Raw genomic sequence first — 22,911 nt, 5'->3', positions numbered from 1 at the left:
ATATTTGTCTTTATACACACACTTACATGCAGCTTCCATGCCCATCAAAGAAACTTCTCGTTGCAACGGAACAACAATCCTGTCACTACAGAAAATGGCAGCTGATCAAAATGCAAAGAGCAAGAAATTGTATGGGGCCCAATCACAAATGATCCTTCTAGAGGATGACTCTTCTACCCAAGGCTTAGGGAACATCTTGGAAGAAGAGACAGAAAGACCAGAAGAGCCAGAAGGAAAGGAAGTCTGCTTTGAGAGTGTGCTTCCTAGAAATGTCAGGACAGCTATGCCCATGTCACCCCAGCATGGCTGCCTAAACAAGACCTGAACAAAGAGGATGCCAACAGACATTCTAACAGAGAAGAATGAAATATCACAGGACACTGGCCCTAGACAACTACAGGCAACTGAGGAGCACTGGGGCTGGGAGAACATTTCCCTCAGAATAGAAACCCCCAACTGTTTATCCAATACCAAGGGTCAGTCCTGAAACTATTTACATAAATATATTTTATGGACTGAGCAGATTGTATTTATATTTTCAGGAATACACAGAAATGCGCGCGCGCGCGTGCGCGCGCGCGCGCGTGTGTGTGTGTGTGTAACAAAAGATGCAAGAGGCCATGAATTTGAGAGAGTGTGGGGAGAGGGTGACTACATGGTAGAGGAAGTGTGGGAAAAGATAAGGGAAAATGATATAAATATTTTGTAATTAAGAAAAGTTTCCAGCCCAGTGGTGGTGGTACAGGTCCTTAATCCCAACACTTGGGAATCAGAGGCAAGCAGATCTCTGTGAGTTTGAGACCAACCCGGTCTATAAGAGCTAGTTCCAGGACAGGCTCCAAAAAAGCTACAAAGAAACCCTGTCTCGAAAAAGCAAAAAGAAAAGAAAAGAAACGAAAGAAAAAAGAAAAGAAAAGAAACGAAAGAAAAAAGAAAAGAAGTTAGCTCTCTAGTGGCAGGGAGGGGTACAGCAATGGACAATTCCATTGTATAACTCTTCATACCAATAGTAATTTAAACCATGTGTTCTTATTGCTCTGACAAAACATAAGACTCTAAAATATTGGTAATAATTACACAGAAGCTATTAGACTATTCTCCCAGGAGATCCAGCACTTCTCTTTCTAAATTTAGCCCTAAAGCAAAACAAGCCGGCAACCGTACAAGGTATGCCCGTTACCTGTTGCGGGAATGTCAGAGTTACAGAATGGGAGGCCTGTCTGCCTATCTAATGGGTGCAAAGGTGCGAGAATGGAAATCTTGCCATGGTCCACTGTGTACCTATCATGGGCAGTCAGTCCGGTTTCCTGGTAACGACTGGTCCATGAATCGCCCTCCAGGGGTTTAGTCCTGGGTCTTCTTCCACCTTTTCCTCTGCAGCCACCTTCCTCTCTGAACTCACTATCAACGAGACCCAGAGGAAGTGGCAATCTTTCTTACAGAACACGCTTTGTTCCTGAGCCCCAATTATTTTTTTAACCTTAAACCTTAGAGAGAAAATTACCTTTTCAGATTGGGAAGCAGAGTTTCTGTCTCTGTTCTGCTTTAGTTTACATATGAAACACTTCACTGAGTAGGTTCTGTGCTCAGAGCTAAACATTTTGAAGATGGATAGGAGAACTCCGAGGGGAAGGGATGAGTGGGTAGAGAGGCTTTACAAGTAATACGGAGGTACATTTCCACTCGAAAGACAAACATGAATACTAAAAAATTTCTGAGAACATGGACATGTAGACATGGTGCGTGGCTCAATTGTACAGCACCTGCAAAGCTTCCATGAGGTCAATTTTCAGTCCCTGGTGCCTTGAGACTGGAGAGGGGAGGACCAGAGATAACCAGGCAGGGAGAAGGGATAAGGAAGGAGGCAGGAGGCAAGCAGAAGGATGTGGAAGGATGCTGTCTGGACATCCATCCTGAATACCTGGCACAAGGACAGGGAATATCCGCCAGGTCAAGTCTCTGAACATCCCCAAATCCACTCCAGAATTAGATCAGATAGTTTTGATCATAAAGGCATGGCTCTTATAATTCAGCCCCTGACCGGAGTGAAGGCCAGCGGGGATGATACTAAGAGTTCACTCGACACCCTTTCATTCAGCATGAGCCCCTGAGTGGGTTAGCCGTGCGAGAGCCAGTGAGGACGGAAGTCCTGAGCAAACAAGCTTCTAATCTAAGGCTCTGTGCCGAGCAGGCGTGGCTGAAAAAACAGACAAGAAAAAATTCAAGTCCAAAATGAAATTACACCTGAATGGTAGACCTTCTACCTCTTAAAACTTATCTTTAAATGACAATAAGAAGTAACTAAATTAGAAAATATACAATGATGGTAAATACCTGTGGCATATCCTTAATAAGACCCAGCACTTAGGAGGCAGAGGCAGGCGGATCTCTGTGAGTTCGAGGCCAGCCTGGTCTACAGGGCAATTCTCCTTAATAAGAAAATTTATTATAATGATCTATATAGTTTGGTGGGTTTTTTCTAATTTTCTTTTTTTATACTTTATTCAACTTTATGTGCATTGGTGTGAAGGTATAAGATCCCCTAGAACTGGAGGTACAGACAGTTGTCAGCTACCATGTGGGTGCTGGGAATTGAACCCAGGTCCTCTGAGAGAGGAGTCAGTGCTCTTAACTGCTGAGCCATCTCTCCAGCCCCGTTCTGTATCGTTTTGCCATTAACAAATAAATATATCTAAAAAGCCCCATAAAGGAGAAAAATATATTTTAAAGGTCAGAATATTATGGGTGAGCAGGCACACAGAGGACAGAGACATCTCCCCACCACCACCACCAGGCCCCTTTGTCTGAGGTGTGCAGAATCAGTCACGAACCTGCCCAGAGTCTCTGGTGCTGGGTGACCAGGCAAAATGAGTATAAGATGAGGACATGGGAGAGAGAAAGAGGCAGAAAGACTCATAGCTGGGGAGAGAGGTGGAACTGGAGAGAAAAGGATGATGAGGAACAGGTTAATAAAGGTATCTACCCTGCTTGCTGGCCGGAGCCATGATGACGTCTGGGTCTGAGCTGCTGCCAAGGGCCATGTCTTTGTGGCCCTGATGCAGCTGCAAAGGTCTGTGTTGATGTCTGTGGCTCGTGCTACCACCAAGGGCCCTATGGACACATGGAGTGACCAGGTCGGTGTGTGAGGGATGTGCCCCTACAGAAAAGGCCTGTCTAAGAGGCCTCCACTGTCACCCATAACTGCTGCCAGGAGCCACGGCCCTCCTGTGGTTAGGCTCTGAATTGGCAGCCTTGGCTTCTGCTGCCACAGAGGGCCCAAAGGCACCAGACGCATGCAGTCTGGACCAGCACCTGAGGCCTGTTGGTCTTTGAGGATCAAGCTGCCTCTGGTGTCATTTAGAACTGAGAGGCCTGAGTTGCCACCTGCCCATGGTGTCTTCATGGCCAAGGGCCACATCTGGATTGGTGGCCCTAGCAAGCCTGGAGTCTGTGTTGATGCCCATGGCTCTGGTTACCATCAAAGGCCAAGCAGATGCCCAGGATCTGGGCTGCCACCTGAGGACATGTTAGCATTCTAGGGCCACACCATCATTGGCGCCATGCCCGTCTGGGTGATCTGCAGTGTCAAAGTGTGCCATGATGAGATGATATTCAGGTTCGGGCCACTGCCAACACCCATGTCATGGTCCGTGGTCCTGCTGAGTCTGCGTTGATGTCCATGGCCTGTGCTGCCAACAAAGGCCACATGGAGAGCCAGAATCCAGGCTGCCACCGATGGCTATATTGGTCTCAGAGGGCTGTGCTGCTGCCAGTCCATACAGACTTGAATGATATCTGCTGCTATCTGGGGCCATGGTGTAGTATGGTCCATGGCCCTGCCACAGCCTTTATCTGTGGTGAGCTTCATGGCTCCTGATGCCACCCAAAGCAGTGAAGATAGGGCTACACAGAGTCAGCCCCATCCTTTACCAACCACAACACTAGGTAGGGAGAACTGGCCTTGCCCCTCACCAGCTGCAGCATTAGAGGAAACAGGGCTTGTTGGGAGAGGGGCAATCCCACAGGTGATCTGCCTCCTCTAAATCTCCCCACCCCTCATCTGCCATATGGTGGAAGACCTCCCCCCCCCCCAACCCTTACTACCTGTGGCAGGTGGGAGAGCTGGTCCTGGGGTCTTGAGAGTGGGAAAATTGGCACTGCCCCTCACCTAGGCAGCATAGTAGAGTTGACCCTCTTGGCAGGGATTCAGGTGAGTCAGCTGAGAAGGTGTAAGAGCAGGAACATTGACCTACACCACCCTCATCAGTTACGTGATAGAATGGGTGAGGGAAAGCTAGCCTCCCTTCACCTCACCCCTTGCCACCTATGGTGAGTAGGAGAGCTGGCCCTGGGGTCTTAGAAGTGGGAGAGCTGGTTCTGTCCCTCACCGGGTGCAGCACACAGGAGATCAGGCCACTGGAGCTGAACCTCTAGTTCAGCAAAGGTGAACTGATCCTGTTGATACAAGAATAGGAGAGAGACATTTGCCCTCACCCCTCTATGCCAAGTGATGGCATGGGTGGGGGGAAATGCCCTCCTCTCCACACCACTTGCCAACTGCAGTAGATGGGAGAGCCAACCTTGGGCACACAGAAATGTAAGAATTGGTCCTGTCTCTTACCAACGGCAGCAATTGGGAGAACAGGCCATAAACCTTGTCTGGGCAAAACAGTAGAGCTAGCCCTGGTGGTGTGAGCGTGGGTGAGCTGGACCCAAGGGTATGAGCAGGAGGGCTGACCCTGCCCCCTGCTTTCTACTACATTGGGTGGGCTAGCTGGGGCAATGCTGGAGAGCTCACTTGATGGTGAGAGTGAGGGTTGTAGCTGTCAGTCTGACCAATCCAGCTACAACCCAGGCCCAGAACCAGGGCTACAAGGTAGCCCACCCCAACATCCACTTCATCTGTGATCTGCTGGAGCTTGTGAAGGGGCCAGACCTGCAGATCCAAAGCTACAGGATCTCAGTGACACAGGACAGCAGCAGGACATCCAGGAGTCTCACTGGAGGCCCCTTATCAACAGGATAAAAGAGTCAAAGGCCTGGAGCCAGACCAACGATCCACTGCAAAGAACACTTAAAGATGTGTGGATTAAAGGGTACACTGTGTGACTCACTGGACCACATGACAGCTTCCACATTGAGATGTTTTGCTGCTGTTTTGGTTTGGTTTTTCTGGTTATACTTTTAAATTTTGTTTTGAAGGGGAAGTCACAAGTGCAGAGGGCAGAAGGCAGAAGCGAGGGGGCAGGGAGACGAGTGGGATGCATTATGTGAAAAACACAAAGAATAAAGTTTTTAAAAGTTGGACTTATTAGCGGAATTTTCTTTAGAATTAGAAATTACTTGTTTTCATAGTCTTAGTTTTCTGGTTTTTTTTAGTTTTTCTATGCCAGATATACTTTCTTTAAGCTCATCAGAAGATTTGTGTTTCTTCTATTTACTGTGATCACATTTATTTACTGTGTGTGTGTGTGTGTGCATGTGCAGACACGCCTCAGCACACACGTGGAAGTCAGAGGACAAACTTCAGGAAATGGTTCTCTCCTTCTGTGTTGGACCTGGGATCAAACTCAGGTCGTCAGGCTTGGCAACATATGCCTGAATACATGGAGCCATCTCACCGACTCAGAAAGACTAGTAGAGAGGGTCACACTCATAATTCTGCATAGACAAGATCATCAGAAACCAACAGGGCCAACAGGCTTCCACGAGTCTATCAACTCATTCTTAATACCACAGGACATTATTCTTGCATCTCAAATCTTATCTGCAGGTGGCATGAATGTTGCTAATCCACAGAAAAGAACCATATCGTCTTAGGGTTACAATTGCCATCGTGAAACACTGACCAAAAGCAAGTTGTGGGAAAAGGGGTTTATTCAGCTTACACTTCCACATTGTAGTCCATCAATGAAGGAAGTCAGGACAGGTACCTGGAGGCAGAAGCTAATGTTGAGGGATGACAGATGGACGTTGCTTAATGGCTTGCTCCAGATGCTTTTCTCAGCCTGCTTTATTAGAGAATCCATGACCCACCAGCTCAGGGATGGCCCCACCCACCATGGACTGAGCCCTCCCCCATCAATCACTAACTAAGAAAATGCCTTACCGGCTTGCCTACAGCCCAATCTTACAGAGACATTTTCTCAACTGGGGCTCTTCTCTCTTAGATGACTTCAGTTTGTGTCAAGCTGACATAAAATTAGCCAGCACATGTGCCAAGCCATCTCTGGGAAGAAGACCAAAAAACCTCTACAAGAGATCAAGCCTGGAAACAGTCAAGAACTCGTTCTGGGGAACCAACACCGGGAGCGGCAAACTCAACGAAATCACACACATCTTCAGTGGTTGCTGATTGGCCTCTCGTTTTTATTCAACAGTTCCCAAACACACAGAGTTTGTGATGGTGTAGTGTGTGTTTATGTTCTATCCAAAGAGAATGTTCTTCTAAACATAAACAGAGAGAGGCGCTAACAACTGTAATCATCTCTGCTTTGCCATGCTTGCTACGACCCTGGAGTGGGGCTGGCCGTCACACACACAGTTCATCCTCAGTCTCGTGAAGCAGGTCCCATTATTCTCCTACTTAGAAAGGAGGAAACTGAAGAGAGGTGTAAAAGGAACTAACCCAAAACAAAAGAGGTGGCTTCACAGCGGGGACAAGTAATTACCGGTGCTTCTCTTTCCTTGGACCACTAGGACATTTTCAAGCCGCAATAATGGATCTTTTCCTCCAAAAACAAGGTCATGCAAAATGGAAGTTTTAATAACCTCTATGTATCCTTTTAGCTAGCATCTTTTTTCCCCCAAGAAAGCAAGGCTGAGAGGAAGGAACCATTTTAAAAATAATTTATTTTAGGGTGGTAAAAAATAGCTGTTATGTATTATTTGATTATTTCTCCATCACATTTTGTCTTGAACTTGATAGTTAAAAAAAGTGTATGCTGCGCCATATTTGTCTTTCTCAACAGTCTTGAGAGATTCCATATAGAAAGCCATGTAGGTAGAAAAATATTCCTTCTGATGAATTCACTGTTGTTTATTATTACAGAAAGCCATGGGAAGATTCTTCTTGAGAATCACAAAATTTATCTAAACCAATCCAATGCTTGTTTTGCGTATATTCATTACACCAATAGCTAGCAAGTGGTTGGGAAAGGGGCTACAGTGTGGAAAACCTCCAGTGAAAAAGTCATGAATGGAAGCAGGTTAGTGTGAGCCACGCTAAGGGTACACACTCTGTTGTTCTGTTAGTTTATGTGTGGTTAAGTGCTGTGTGGGTAGGATGTGTTTGAGTAAGACTTATTCAAAGTCTTTGAAGCAGAGTGACTCTCACTGATCAACATCTCTTAAAAATGAGACTCATTGGCTTCAACTTCAGAGATTCTGTCCGCCTTGCGCATCTGGAGACCTGGATGAAACAAGATCACGTGACTCAACCTTTCAGAACTACCAGCGTTGAGACAATGAATCAAAAACACAGGATCCAGGGTTGGCTAAGTCTAAGTTTTAATTGTAGACTCCCTGCTTATACACACGGTGTGTCTGACTTCAGTTCTTACATGTGTGAAGTGGGGAGACTGAAAGATGATTTCTCAATGTTGTGAGAAGTTCTGAAAATTAAGTAGTTATATAAAACATGTTTTACTTGCTGTGACTATGAAATCCCCCAAGTTTCTGTAAAAAGCCTTATTAGGGATTCAAATCTTTCTCTCTGCAGTACAAAACATGCTCAGTTTGACCTTAATTGGTGCAATAATTATAACTGGTTTTCCTGGATCCATGCATACAAGAAACAAATAAATAAATCTCATAGCACAGAAGACAAATTAATTTCTTATCAAAGTAGTCCACACTAAACTGCAATTTTTTCCCATGTATTAGTTGGGTTTCTGGCTTTTAAGGCATCGAGAGCTTCCCCACCATTGATAGTAATGACTGCTAGAGATTGAGGCCACTTTTTTCAGGGCTGTGACTCCCTGGTAGGCTGCCCACACTCCAGTGGATTGGAATAATCCCATGGGCATATGGACATCACTAATTGGACTCCATAAGTTACAAAAAAATTTAAGAGAACAGGAAGTTGGGAGGACGATAGGGAGCTCTGGGAAGAATAGGAGTAAGGGGAATGTGTGATTGAATTCAATTAAAATAAACCTTTTATAAAGGTATGAAATTCTCAATTACTAAACAAGTTTTAAAAGAAAACTTTATAAAATTGCATTGCTGTGTTGATAACTAACCTTCGGGCTTGCCTTGAATTTCTCTAGTCTTTCTACTATTGTGTCCTTTTTCTCTTGCTTAATCCCAGCTAGGCTACCATAGTCAGTCATTATTTCTCATTAGTCATCTTGGGTTCACTGTTTTCAGCCTCTTCTTGGTTTTCATGACAATTTTAAGAACTGTGCTTTGTAGAATTCTCCTCAATTTGAGTTTATGGGATTGCATGATTAGTTGGGAATTAAAACTGTTGCAAAGGAATACTCCTGGCCGAGTTCTTATTGGGGTTATGTAATACCCCTGTGACTCATGCTTGAGCTGTTCCCCTTGAACCCATGGTTGTTTGGCAGTTTTGGTTTCTCTGTAGAGTCATTACCTTTCATTCCCCATTCTGTTTCCGAGGAGTGAGTCATCTAAGTGAATGTAATGGGACGTCTTCACTTCTGAGTTTGTAGTTTATGAATCTGTATGTGATTTTTGCATTTTATGGTACCCATGTGTCATGTACTCCTATGGTCAGAGGAGAGGGTTAATCTGAAGGAAAAGTGTGTTGCAATCCAAATGTATTTAATCTGCATCTCACAACCCAATTAAAAATGATGGCTACAGGGACAATAAAATATGTGTAAACTAAGAAAAGAGGGCAGATTACCAAGAGTTAAAGGATTTAACAGGGATGGGGCAGAGGACAGAGGAGAGGAAAAGACCATAGATGGATTAACTAAAAACATATGAAGAAACTTTATGGTTTCCCACCAGTTGGGAAGCTAACTTCAAAATACAACAATAAAAAAAAAAGGAGGAATGAAGTAATAAGGGTGGCGGGGCTGCGTTCCCAGCACCCCGGCCGCCTGCTCGGCTAGCTTAGCTTATGCCCCGAAAATACAACACACAAACTGTATTCATTTAATCACTGCTTGGCCCATTCTCTTCTAGGCTAATTCTCACATATTAATTTAGCCCATTTCTAATCATCTGTGTGTAGCACCCCAAGGTGCGCTTACCGGGAAGATTCTAGCCTAGTCCATCCTGGGTCGGAGCTTCATGCCGGGAGTGGGGCATGGCGTCTCTCTCAGGCGTCTGCTCCTGAGAGGAAAGCTGTCGAGACTCTGACCTCACTTCCTCTTCCTCCCAGTGTTCTGTCCTGTTTTGTCCTCCCACCTATCCTCTAACCAATAAAATGGGCCAGGGCAGTGCCTTTATTAGCCAATGACCTTCCTCCATCATTTCCCCTTTTTCGGTTTAACTTCAGAGGAACAATGTTCAAATAGAATCATCCTGCATGAGTAGACAATGTCACTCTCAAAAGACATGGGTTAATCAATGGAAACTGAGTTATTGGTCAGGAAGTCCCAGGGGTGGCCAGAACAACACAGGGCATGTGCCACTGCTCTTGATCACCCATCACAGTTGCATGGTGAGGCCCTGTTGCTAAGGATACCACACACTTAGGCTGTAGCACATGGAGATGTCATTCTTAAACCAAAATGAAGTTCCTACCTACTGGCTGGATTTCCTAGCGTTGGAAAGTGCTATGCCCAAACCCAAATGCTACTCAAGCCATGACTTTTTAGTTCAGCCTCACTCAAGTCTTTAGGACGTGGGCAGAACATAGCCAGATTCTTCACCAAAATATAATATATTGGCTCTAAAGTCTTACTCATTTCTCCTGCAAACCAGTTCAAAAAACATAAGAACCACATGGTCAGGTTTGGTACCAATTTTCTATATCACCTATTTGTCTCATCATTGTGACAGAAGCAATATACAGTAGGAAGATTTTTATTTTGGCTCATAGTTTGAGGGGAAACAGTCCATTGTTGTGCAGAAGGTATGGTAGCAGGCAACTCTATAGAAGCAGGAGTGTGCAGAAGGGGATCCTTGCACATCAGTAGAACAAGAAAGAGAAGATAAAGCAGAAGTATGGGAACAGGCTTTAAGGGTCACAGCCCTGCTTCTAGCAGCCTGTTTACTCTGGACAGACCTCCAAATTCCCAATGATTCCATGCTTTCCAAGACAATACCATCAACCAATGTCTTAGTTTCTTTCCCTGTTGCTGTGATAAAATGCCCTGACCAAAATCATGTAAGGTAAAAAGAATTTATTCTGTCTCACAGTGTTCTCAATAGTTTTAGGTCAGCTTGACACAAGCTAAAGTCATCTGAGAAAAAGGAACTTCAGTTAAAAAAAAAAACTCCTCCATAAGATTACACTGTAGGGAATTTCCTTAGTGATTGGTGAGGGAAGGTCCTGGGTTCTACAAGAAAACAAGCTAAGCAAGCCATGAAGAGCAGCCCAGTAAGCAGCACCCCTCCATGGCCTCTGCATCAGCTCTTACCTCCAGGATCCTACTTTGTTTGAGTTTGAGTTTCTGTCCTGACTTCCTTAAACCATGAACAGTGGTGTGGAAGTGTAAGCCTAATACTCCCTTTCCTCCCCTGCCTTGCTTTGTGGTCATGGTGCTTCCTCACAGCAACAGAACCCCTAGTGCGCACGCGCACACACACACACACACACACACACACACACACACACACTATGGAGGCATTGTGGTGAGGAAGTCTAGGCAGCAGGAGCTAGAACAGTTGGCCATGATGCATCCATAGTCAGGAAGCAAAGACAAATGCTTGTACCCAGCTCACTTTCCTCTTTCTCTTGAGCTCAGGGCCAACCCCAGAGAATGGAGCTGCCCAGTGTGTGGGTCTTCCCATATCAAGCAGCTTAACTAGGATGACCCCAACAACCAGGCCCTAAGGCTGCCTCCCAGGTGGCTCTATAGCTTATCAAGTTGTTTTTATTAGAAATTAACCAATTGAGATTAATTATCACACTAGTAAATGAGTGTTCAAATGCATAAGTCTATATGAAAGATGCATTATATTTAATCCTGTGGGACAATGGTCTGTACCCTGAAGGCGTAAGTCACAAACAATCCCACACCAGTTTGGAATTATGATTAGTAGAATGGTTATTTATTTAAGGGGGAAAAACTTACAGATCACCATCCCAGACAACAGCCCTCTGCGCAATCAGGAAGGGAGCCTAGTCGCCGGAAGCAGAGCTAGAAGCCAGAGAGAGAGCTGAGGGAAGTGGCCGCTTTTTTAAAGGGAGAGAGACCATGCCCCAATGAGCTGGTATCTCAGCGGCTATTGGCTGAAGGAGCAGAAGGAGCTCCCGCAACAATAACCTATCAATTATATTTTAAATAAACGCTGACTGGCCAGTAGCCAGGCAGGAAGTACAGGTGGGGCACAGAAAGTAGAGGCGTGGCAACGAGAATTTAGGGAAGAAGGAAGTCTCAGTCTGAAGTCATGACCCACACGTAGAGGACACAAGATGTGATTGCCTCACCATAAAATGTACCAAGCCACATGGCTAACACACACAAGGATAATGAGCTAACATAAGATGTAAGAATTAATAAGAAGCCTGAGCTAATGGGCCAATCAGTTTATGATAATGTAGATCTCTGTGTGTTTATTTGGAACTAAACGAATGTGGGACCTGGTGGGACAGAAACCTCAGACAACAATTTAAAACATGACAGTATGCATACATGTGTAGATGTATAGATAGATGATAGATAGATAGATAGATAGATAGATAGACTCAATTTACTATACTTACCTTAAGGTGACCTAAATATTATATCCATCATTACCTCATAACTTTCAACTTAATATAATTTCCCTTCTAATTATTGTACAACCCATGTTTCCTTTTAGCAAATTATCCCTAGTTCTATAAAAATAAACCCCTCATGCTTCCATATTAGCACACAGGGATAAAATGATTTGTAAATTATTTTTTACTGGGATATAAAGGACAAGATACCTCTTTTACCTGAACTTCGAGGTAGCCATTTATACTTTTATTCATGAAGCATTTGCTAAGATACCTATTAGGGGGCCCCCAAGGACTTGGAGATGCAGATGGTTCATTAGGATTCCTTGTTTGTTTCAACTGGAAGAATTTACAGAGCGAATGATTTATTAGGTAGCTGTAGCAAACACATCTGGCGCCCTGAGTCACATCCATCCACCCTTTCCTCTGACGGTAACCAGGTTAGAACAGATCATTCCATCCAATATTAAACTGGTAAGAGCCTTCCTCTCACTCACACTGAGGACTTGGTCTTCCCCATCTGTCCTGAATGCCAACAGAATGCTAGTCCATACATACACCCACAGAAAGAGTAGGAGACAATCTGGACCAATGGACAAGAGCTCCCTCTGAACCACTGTGTGAGTAACTTTAAATAGTACTGTATGATCCAAAAGAAATAAGAGACTTGCTGCCCCAAACCCTAAAATATATCCCTCCTCTATTTCTCTCCCCTCTCACTATCCCCCTCCCTCTCCCTCCATCTCTCCCACCCCCTACCTCTTGTCTCATTTACACCCCGAGACCATCTTTTGGAGGAACCTATATGGAACCAAAAAACCCTCTTCTATTTAAAATATACTGTCATTTAAGTCCTCTCAATTTCAACTTCACATCGATAGTTACTCTTAAGCCCCTGTTTCTATGGCATGTATTCCTAGACCATAAAAACAATGAACCAGTAAATGTGTTCTATTACAGTGCCATCTAGTGGCAAGGATGAATCAAAGCTCGTGCATCTAAGTGACCATGGTACAGCTATTAAATAGAAGCACTGGGGACTTCACATGACATTAGATAGTTAGGTACATTCAAGAGCAGGCAATCTTACTGAAGGTCAAAAAGATAAATGCTTGTGGGAGGATATTAAAAAGATGGGGTAATTTTATGATATGTAGGTAACACACGCTAAGACAACAATAAAAATAATCAAATCTCACACATGAAAAAGCAAAAGCTAGCCATGGACAAGGTCAGGTGGAGCTTTACCTCTGTGTTTCGATTGAGTGGAAGGCTAAACCACACAGAGCTGGTTCTCATGGTACACAAATCGGCCTCCAACAGTCAGGGCTAAAGAGACCTCTGCAGAGAGTTAGCAATTGATTAGTAAGATGCAAAGGTAATAGCAGTTACCATCAAATGAGTATGTCTTATGTCCCGGTTTATTGCTAAGTGTTATATTCATGTGATCTCATTTAAGTCTCAAAATAGCCTTGGAAGATAAGTATTACTGATGTCTTATGATGGATAACTTTGGCTTACTCAGATAGAATACAAGGAGATGAGGAAATAGTCCTCAAGCTTCTCAGGTCATAGATGTGGTAAAGAGCAGGACAGGGTCAGGTGAGATATTGTTTAGACACAAAGGCTGTTCCTCCACTTAGCTCATGATTCATGCGGAATTAAAAATCATGACTAATTTCTTTTTACCAAGTACAAATTAGTTAGTGATGGGAGTTATCTATGAGGGCCTCTTTATTCTGCAAACGGAGTGCTGAAGCAGTCATGGTGATATATTGCCTCGGGTCAGCTTGAAATGGACTGCTGAAATTAAGATTTCTTACTCACTGGACTCTAGTCAAAATATATACTCTTTCTCATGACTGACTTCTGCCAGCAATTAATTTATAACCTCAAGCAAATGATCTGTTTGCCTTATCTGAGCTTTGTGGGACTGAAAATGCTATTATTAGATAAGATAATCTACAGAACAGTGAAAAAACTTCACTCCAAAAAATTTAACTCAGCGCCATCTTCTGACAAAAAGTTTCGAAGTTCAGCCAAGTTGAGGGTGCATTACAAGTAAGCTGTCAGCAAGTTCAGTCCTCAAAACCCTCCTTAACTCAGGGATGAGATGGTCTGACCACCATTGTCTATTTGAGCCTCACCATGCAAAGAGAGCATTTCTCAGGTAGGAGAAGAGTCTTCAGGATGCTGAGAATCCATCCATTAGCACAGCCTTGGACATGATGGTTAACCTATCTGGGACTTTGTTCTGCATCATGGGTTGAATGAGAAAAAAATAAAACCAACTTCACAGAACAGTTCTAAGAATTTATCAACATAACCCAGAAGAACACATTATACACAGTGAAACTTCTAAATTTTTTTTCTTTTCTTTCTTTCCCATTTCAAAAAGAATTTTGATGTTGCTTAAGAAAATGATCTCAGTAGTGTCATCTCTCCTCCACTTTCCTCTAGCCCAGTGAAGAAACACTTTTATAGCTAGTTGAAAACCGTATAGCACTTCAGAAGTGAACACTACTGAAATAGCTAAGCTTGCCAATGGGGAACCGTTGAGCAGAGCTAACAACTTACAAATGCAAATGCTGTCTGATCTAGCAGTCCACCTATGGGAAATTATCCTACAGATAAATAATGTATTACAAGACTATGCATTGCAACAATAATTTCCATAAGAAAAGATCTTTTGAAATCTAAATGTCCATCAGTAGAGGCTTGGTTATTTAAATTATGATGCATGAAAGACTATACAGCAAGAAAATACACAGCTAGAAAAAAGTCCAGGACATAGTTTTGAGTGAGAATAGCAGATAATAGAACATTATGTATAATATGCTACTATCATATAAAAAGGAAATAAATATGTTAATATTTGTTTATATATGTAAAGAATAACTAGAAAGATACTCAAAGAACTTGGAGTTCTCGGTAGGGTGAGGGAAAAGTATAGCTAAGAATGAAATGGATGAAAAGCAGATTTTTATTCTATCTTGTTTCTGTTTTGTTTTGTTTTTTTAAGTGGGAGATGCAGAGGGATAGCTCAGCTGATGAAGGCACTTGCTGTACAGGACTGATGACCTGAATTCAATCTCTGAGTCCACAGTGGAAGGAAAGACCTGACTCCTGGAAACTGTCTTCTGATCTCCATTTGTGTATTGTGGCACATATATGTCCAGAAACATCATACACATACATGCAACATTAAAAATAAATTTAAAGACACCAGTGTCAGATTTTTAAATAAATCAATTCTAAAGTAAAAAAAATCTTTAATTAAGTGTGTATCTGCTTTCAGTATGCTGTCTTATTTTACATAGCCACTGTCAGAGTTAATCTTCATTGTCAACTTAACTTGGATTTAAAATTACTATGGAAGCAAAGCTGTGTTTATGAAGGTGTTTTCAAAAAAGACTAACTGAGGGGAAACAACCCACCATGAATGCGGGTGGCCCTATTCCACACTATGGAGTCCCAGACTGAATGAACAGAAGATGTTTTTGATTGCCAGCATTCATATCTCTGCTTCCTGCTGTGGTCAAGCTGACTCTGTTTGGAGCTGGGCTGTAGAAGGAAGGTAAACGAGATGGAGCTGTGGGCTTGAGGCACCTAGAGATCTGTAAACACTACTTCATAATCCATTCTTTTTTTTTGGGAGTGTGGAAGAGCAGAATGTTGAGAGAAATGCAGACCCTGGAGGCTTGTTCACAAAATTACAGTGAGAAGCAAAAAATGAGGTGGGCTAGAGTCTACTTGTTACATTGTAGCAAGACTCTTTGCTTTATTCTGCCCATGTCTTGAGAACTTGGAGTGGCGTGAGATTGGAAAAAGTGGGCTTACTTCTATGGCAGTGAAAATTTCAAGACAACATAGTATTCAGGCTGTGTCATGACTTCTGCTCATTGCTCTCATTCAGATCTACAGTGACAAGGAGCTTTGGGTGGAAGAAAAAGACATGAACATAGCAAGAAGAGGGGTGAAACCTTGACATGGAAAACAAGCACACTACAGAGAAAGCATCTGTAGTGGTTAGGGTAGTTCATGCCCATGCAATTATAAAACCTCACATTCTTCATTGGAGCAATAGAAAAGCCCTGAGAGTAAGACCCCATTCATTGAGATCTCCAATGCATGAACTGAAAATCCATTTAAAGGGGGAAAGCCTGGGTTGAGGATGGGATTACCTGTTTTAACACAGGTCTAGGGAAGTGTTTTCTTGGGTTCTTGCCTGAAAGCACACAAAGGACACGGCAACTCTATAATCTGTGTCTATCAAGTGTGCCCAGCATTTTGACACTGTGAAGTTCCCTTGTGATCTGCTAGCGTGTTATGTCTCTTTCATAGCTATTCTGGGATGCATGGGGTCTACAGACAGAATCTTCCTGCCATCTAGCCCAGGAGAGCCATGGTCCTTCTGTTTCAGCCTCTTAGATCATAGGCATGGGTGACAAGTCCCTACCAAACTACAATGCATTTCTAAATAATTCATGCTCTATTTGGAAGATATTTCAAATTAAATCACATGAAAATTTGTAGTATGCTAAAGTGAAAATAAATGTTAAATGATGAAGATCATAATGAAGAAAATGCTAAAATCAAAGAGTGAATTCTCATAATAGAGAAAAACAGAAATTTTATGCAAAATAAGCAGAAGAAAATAAATCAATGGCATATAAAACAAAAAAAAATGAAAAGCCTAAGAACAATAATCCAGTTCTATGTGCAAAGTAATCAGACCAATAAGATCACTAGTGAGACTGAGAAAAATAAGAGAGAAACCTGAAAACCATTAATATCAGGAATGGGTAAGGAATGTTCTGTGATTTCTTTTTCCTTCTGGAGACTGACAGCATGATACAGAACGTGACCAACAACTTTACACCACAAAGTTGATGAGCCATACAAATGAAAACTTTTATTTTCTTTATTGCATTTAGTTAGAGAGAGAGGGGGGGGGAACTGGGTCTCTCATTCTGTCATGTGAGTTCAGGGACTGAGCTCAGGTCATCAGGCTTGGCAGCAAGCACCCTTATCTGTTAAACTACCTAGCTGCCCCTCCCATTAACAGATTTTTAAAGAAGTCTACTCATAAAAGTTGACGACAAGCCCCCACAGCAAAAAGAAACAGTCTAGACAGGAAACCATTGAAGAGAGTCCTTAAATTTGCGATAAAGATGCTAAAGTCCAGCTCTTCACAGTTGATGGCTCTGGTAGGGGTTGGGGTGGTTGAGGGCATGGGAACAATTCAGCTTTCTTTAAGGTAGTGACCCCTGGGAGTTTGACCATGTTCCCAAGAATATATGAGCAACACAAACTGAACTTGGTATTTTTTTCTTTTGTGGGGAAGAAGTACCTGGGAGGATGTACCTGGGAAGAACAGGAAGTGAGCATTATTGGGGTGTATTTTATACAATCCTTAAATAATCAACTAAAAATATTACGTTGGGAAAAAAATGATAAAAAAATATGCTAAAATTTGAATGTCCCACTATTAGTAAGAATGTAAATTTGAATCTATTATTTTTTTAAAAATCTTCCTACAAAGATAGCTCTTGATCCAGATGGTTTCACTGGTAAATTTTATCTAACATTTAAAGAAGAAAAATAAGCATCTTAAGCCCTCTTAGAGAAGAGAGAATTCCTTGCAGCTCATTTTATCAAGGCCCTATTACATTGATACCTAAATCTAGCAAAACCTCCTTTAGAAACTGCTGCCCAATATCTCTCATGAATATAGATGTCAAAACCTTCAACAAAGGCAAATGGTCTTTGACTTAGAACAGTCTGACGTTGTTTTTCACTTGACAGTAGTGTGGGAAGGCTACGCCTTCAGTAGGAACCAAACAGCATTTTTCACATCTCATCAAAGCAGATATGCAAATGTAAAAAGATGTTCAACGACATTAGTCAACAAGGACCATTAAAAATCACAACACACTGGCTTTAGAAAGTGGTTAAAATCAAAATGACATTAACAGCACCAGATTATTGGCAAACCTGCTGGAAGAAGGACAGACTGATACCCTGCTGGTGGGAATACAAAACAGCACAATGACCTCACAAGATAAAAATTGAACCCTGAGAGGGCATAGCTCAATGGTAGGATACACACTTAGCATGCATTAAAAGTCTTGGGTCCAATCAATAGAAGCAAAATTGTTAGGCATCCACGTAACCTCAAATTTCACAATTTGAACACTGCTGGTCTGTTAGATCAGCCTTTGCTGATGTGATGCCTCAGGCACTCAGCACTGGTGCTGGCCTCTATTGGGTGCCAGTCACGATGATCATAGATGTCAAATGTCCCAGACATGGAGGAAATCCAGAGAATCATCAGGTCATATTTCGAAAACCTGTACTCCACAAAATTGGAAAACTTAAAGAAAATGGACAACTTTCTGGGTAAATATCACTTACCAAAATTAAATCAAGACCAGATAAGCAAATTAAACAGACCTATAACTGCTAAAAAAAAAAAATACAAACAAACATCAAAGTCTCCCAACCAAAAAAAAAGCCCAGGGTCAGATGGTTTCAGCTCAGAATTCTACAAGATTTTCAAAGAAAAACTAATACCAATACTCCTCAAATTGTTCCACACAACAGAAACAGAAGGAACATTGCCAAACCCTTTTTATGAGGCTACAATTACCCTGATACCCAAACCACAGAAAGGCATTACTAAGAAAGAGAATTACAAACAAATCTCACTCATGAACATTGATGCAAGAACACTAAATAAAATACTGGCAAATCGAATCCAAGAACACATCAGAACCATCATCCACCATGATCAACTTGACTTCATCCCAGAGACGCAGGGATGGTTCAACATACGAAAATCTGTCAACGTAAGACACCATATAAACAAGCTGAAAAATACAAACCACATGATCATCCCATTAGATGCCAGAAAAGCTTTCAACAAAATACAACATAATAAAGGTCTTCGAAAGAGCAGGGATACAAGGAACACACCTAGACATAATGAAGGCAATATACAGCAAGCCAACAGACAACATCAAACTAAATGGAGAGAAACTCCCAGCGATTCCACTGAAATCAGGAACAAGACAAGGTTGCCCACTCTCTCCATATCTATTCAACATAGTTCTTGAGGTCCTAGCTAGAGCAATAAGACAGCAAAAGGAGATCAAGGGGATACAAACCAGAAAAGAAGAAGTCAAATTCTCACTGTTTGCTAATGATGCTATAGTTTGTATAAGCTATTCCAAAATTCTACCAAGGAACTTCTACAACTCATAAACGCTTTCAGTAATGTAGCAGGATAGAAGATTAAGTCAAAAAAATAAGTAGCCTTCCTGTACACAGATAATAAAAGTGCTGGGAAAGAAATCAGAGAAACAACACCTTTCACAATAGCTACAAAATAGCATAAAATATCTCAGAGTAACTCTTACCAAACAAGTGGAAGACTTGTATGACAAGAACTTTAAATCTTTGAAGAAAGAAATTGAAGAAGACACCAGAAAGTGAAAAGATCTCCCATGCTTTGGGGTAGACAGAATTAACAGAGTAAAAATGGCAATCTTACCAAAAGCAATCTACAGATTCAACACAATGCCCAGCAAAATTCTTCAAAGACCTCAAAAGAATGGTACTCAACTTCATATGGAAAAGCAAAAAACCCAGGATAGCCAAAACAATCCTGTACAATAAAAGAACTTCTGGAGGCATCACAATACCTGACTTCAAACTCTACTACAGAGCTACAGTACTGAAAACAGCATGGTAATAGCATAAAAACAGACAGGAAGACCAATGGAACCAAATCAAAGACCCGGATATTAATCCACACACCTTCAAACACCTGATTTTTTATTTTTTATTTTTTATTTTATTTATTTATTTATTTATTTATTTATTTTGGTTTTTCGAGACAGGGTTTCTCTGTGGCTTTGGAGCCTGTCCTGGAACTAGCTCTGTAGACCAGGCTGGTCTCGAACTCACAGAGATCCGCCTGCCTCTGCCTCCTGAGTGCTGGGATTAAAGGCGTGCGCCACCATCGCCCGGCGTGAACACCTGATTTTTGACAAGCAAAAAATATCAAATGGAAAAAAAAAGCACAAGTGGTGCTGGCATAACTGGTTATCAACATGCAGAAGAATGAAAATAGGTCCATATCTATCACCATGCATAAAACTTAGGTCCAAATTGATCAAAGACCTCAACATAAAGCCAAGCACACTGAACCTTATAGAAGAGAAAGTGGGAAGTACACTTTAATGCATTGGCACAGGAGATCACTTCCTAAATAACCCCAGCAGCACAGACACTGAGAGAAACAATTAATAAACGGAACTCCCTGAAACTGAAAAGCTTCTGTAAAGCAAAGGACAAGGTCAACAAGACAAAAAATGGCAGCCTACAGAACTGGAAAAGATCTTCACTAACCCCTCATCAGACAGAGGGCTGATCTCCAAAATATACAAAGAACTCAAGAAATTGGAGAACAAAAGAACAAATAATCCAATTAAAAAATGGAGTACAGACCTAAACAGAGAACTATCAACAGAGGAATCTAAAATAACTGAAAGACACTTAAGGAAATGTTCAACATCCTTATGAAAAATCAAAACAACTCTGAGATTCCATCTTACACCTGTAAGAGAATGGCCAAGATCAAAAACACTGATGATAACTTATGCTGGAGAGATTGTAGGGTAAAGGGAACACTCCTACATTGCTGATGGGAGTGCAAGCTGGTACAACCCCTTTGGATATCAGTGTGGTGATTTCTCAGAAAATTAGGAAACAACCTTCCTCAAGACCTAGTAATACCAGTTTTGGGTATATATCCAAAGGATGCTCAATTGTGCCACAAGGACATGTGCTCAACTATGTTCATAGTAGCATTGTTTGTCATAGCCAGAACCTGGAAACAACCTAAATGCCCCTTGACCAAGGAATGGATAAGGAAAATGTGGTACATTTATACAATGGAGTACTACACAGCAGAAAAAATAACATCTTGAAATTTGCAGGCAAATGGATGGAGCTAGAAAACATCATATTGAGTGAGGTAACCCAGACCCATAAAGAAAATGATCACATGTACTCACACAAAAATGGCTTTCAGACATAAAGCAAAGAAAACCAGCCTACAAATCACAATCCCAGAGAATCTAGACAACAATGAGGACCCTAAGAAAGACATACATGGATCTAACCTACATGGGAAAAAGAAAAAGACAAGATCTCCTGAGTAACATGAGCGGTCAGGCCTGCTTTTTTTGTTGGGGTTTTTGTCCCGTCTGGTACCCCACAGCTGGCAAGCCCCAAAGAAATAACACAGAGATTTCTACAAGTTATAAGCTGATTGGCCCATTAGCTCTAGATTCTCACTGGCTAACTATCACATCTTGATTAACCCATTTTTCTGATCTATGTTAGCCATGTGGTTCAGTGCCTTTTTCAGTGGAGCAGATAACATCCTGCTGCTTCGGTGGTCTGGGCAGGAATATGAGCAATCAACTTCCTCCTTCCCAGAATTCTCTTGTTCTCATTACATCATTTCTACTTCCTGTCTGGTCATCCCGCCTATATTTCCTGCCTGGCCAATCAGCATTTCTTTAAAACATGATTGGCAGAATACAGACAATTCTCCCACACCACTCCTGAGTAAATTGGGAGCCTGGGGATCATGGGAGAGGGTTGGAGGGGAGTGGAAAAGCAGGGAGGGGAAAAGAGAAAAATTATAGCTCAATAAAATCAATATAAATAAATAAATAAATGTCAAATGTCCCATAAATGAAAAATTTGCTTCTAGATGAGAACCTCTATCTACTCTGTCCTCTAACGATTGCACAGCCTGTTTGCTTAAGAAAGCAAAACCACATCTAAGGAGAGAGATTTTGCACTAAATATGTGTACTAACAAATCCATAGTGTCAATAACTGATATCCAATATGATGGAATTAAGAGGTAAGGCATTTGGGTCACATCATAATGAGTAGTATTAAGTGACTGCATTTAAAAAAAGATTCCAGAGAGTGCAGCTAGTAGCCCTATGCCTTTAGTCTTGGGACTTAGGAGGCAGAAGCAGGTGGATCTCTGTGAGTCCAGTGCCAGACCGTCCTACATAGTGACTTCCACTCAGGACAACATAATGAGTTCTTGTCTCTAAGAAAGAAAAGGCCAGGAAGCTTTCTTACCCTCTTTACTTATGTGAAGACATCTGAAGTCTGGGTGCCAACCTGATGCTGGACTCCCAGCCTCCAAACCAGAAATAAAAAATGTTTCCTGTTTTACCATCCGCGCCGCTATCATTACAGCTTGAACTAAGGTAGATTTGTGCCCAGACATTTCTATGAATCGTATTCTCAATAACTAAAACTGGTGGAAAAATACAAATTCACTCAAAAGACAGGTGATTGACTAAATTGGAGTGAGCTCATGCAATGTATTAATTGGTGTATTTTCTCCATTTCTCATGTGTCACCTCCTAACCCCCATGTCAATGAACTTTCCGTGAGAAAAGAGATGGCCACTGTAGTCCCAGTGTGACAGAGACAGTTCCTGGAACACAGTAGACACGGATAATAAACTGAATGAATGAGCAACTTTCAATCTGTCTCCTGACGTCAGTTAATCCCTCTGTCTGTTTCTGACGTACGTGACTTCTCCCTCTGCCTAGAGCATTTGTGGTTCTCAAATACTGTGTACACTGGAAGTTCATGAACAGAAAAGAATTTTGTTTTGTTTTGTTTTGTTTTGTTTTGTTTTGTTTTCGAGACAGGGTTTCTCTGTAGCTTTGGATTCTGTCCTGGAACTAGCTCTTGTAGACTAGGTTGGCCTCAAACTCACAGAAATCTGCCTGCCTCTGCCTCCCGAGTGCTAGGATTAAATGCGTGTGCCACCACTGCCCGGCCACAAAAGAATTCTTATTCTAACATTAGGGTATTTGTTTGTTTGTTTCAATATTGGCATTGCCTCTAATGGTTCTGAATCAATAGTGACTAAAGCCATTTTTTTTAATGCCCAGTGTCACTTAATGTTCTTACTCAAAGAATGGAAATGCAGGTTGGGGAAGTGGCTCTGTCCAT

Source organism: Microtus oregoni, unplaced genomic scaffold (assembly GCF_018167655.1).
Source record: "Microtus oregoni isolate MIOR12 unplaced genomic scaffold, Mior012 000013F_ref0000133, whole genome shotgun sequence".
Lineage (NCBI taxonomy): Eukaryota > Metazoa > Chordata > Mammalia > Rodentia > Cricetidae > Microtus > Microtus oregoni.
Note: the sequence above shows the minus strand (reverse complement) of the source record.